Genomic DNA, 911 nt, shown 5'->3' with positions numbered 1-911 from the left:
TGTATAGATAGATATTTTATTTATATAGTATATGATACACACACACATATATATATATATATATATATATATATATATATATATATATATATATATATATATAACGTATTTTTCTATTGACGAATACATCATTAACCACCCTCCCTCAAAAAAAAAAAAAAAAAAAAAAAAAATTCCCTGGACAAATTTACCTGAGGTTACGGAAGCGAAAGTCCAGCAACGGGATGAGGTATGCGCACGCGAACACCCGCGACATACATGCATATAGACAGAAACACTATCCCACATACACACATGAATTTTTCTTGCGTGCGTGTGTGAGTGTGTCTGTCCTGTTAAAATCCTGTGTCAGGAGTGGGATTCGAACCCACGCCCGGAAGACCGGACTGCGACCTGAACGCAGCGCCTTGGACCGCTCGGCCATCCTGACTTATCTTATTCTACTTTGATATAAAACAAAACTCAAAAGGAAGACAAAGAAGAAAATGCAAGGCAAAGTAAGACTAGTCACAGAAATGATAAGGATGATAAAAGTAGTAATGATGATATCCATTAAAGTGATAATGGAAATAATAATGTTTATAACCATGATGATAATCGCAAGACTGGTAATAGTAGTAGTAGGAAATGATAATGAAAATACCAATAATATTAACAATGACAGTAATAGGGTAATGATAATGATGGAAGTGATTATGACAACCATACTGATAATAATGATAGTAATGATAATGATAATTGCAATATTAACAATAATTATTATGTCTATCCCTAATACCGTAGTTACCGAGGAAAGCTTATTTCCTACAGTGGACTGCTGGGTCCAGTTTCTAAATTTCAATATAGAAAAGAAACATTTCGACATTATTTTGTCTTCGGTCACTAACCGCTTCTTCCTGACTGCTTCCGCC

The 911-nt window shown here is 34.2% G+C and overlaps 1 non-coding gene across 1 annotated transcript; it reads right to left on the bottom strand.

The window, feature by feature from the left end:
* Positions 1-346: 346 nt before the first annotated feature.
* On the bottom strand, positions 347-430 carry TRNAL-CAG (transfer RNA leucine (anticodon CAG)). Its single transcript has one exon. It is a non-coding gene; the product is annotated as a tRNA-Leu (tRNA).
* Positions 431-911: the final 481 nt, after the last annotated feature.

The sequence above is a fragment of the Penaeus japonicus genome, unplaced genomic scaffold (assembly GCF_977035675.1).
Source record: "Penaeus japonicus unplaced genomic scaffold, GWHDUDI00000001_assembly GWHDUDI00000040, whole genome shotgun sequence".
Classification (NCBI taxonomy): Eukaryota; Metazoa; Arthropoda; class Malacostraca; order Decapoda; family Penaeidae; genus Penaeus; species Penaeus japonicus.
Note: the sequence above shows the minus strand (reverse complement) of the source record. Positions and strands in the feature narration are given on the sequence as shown.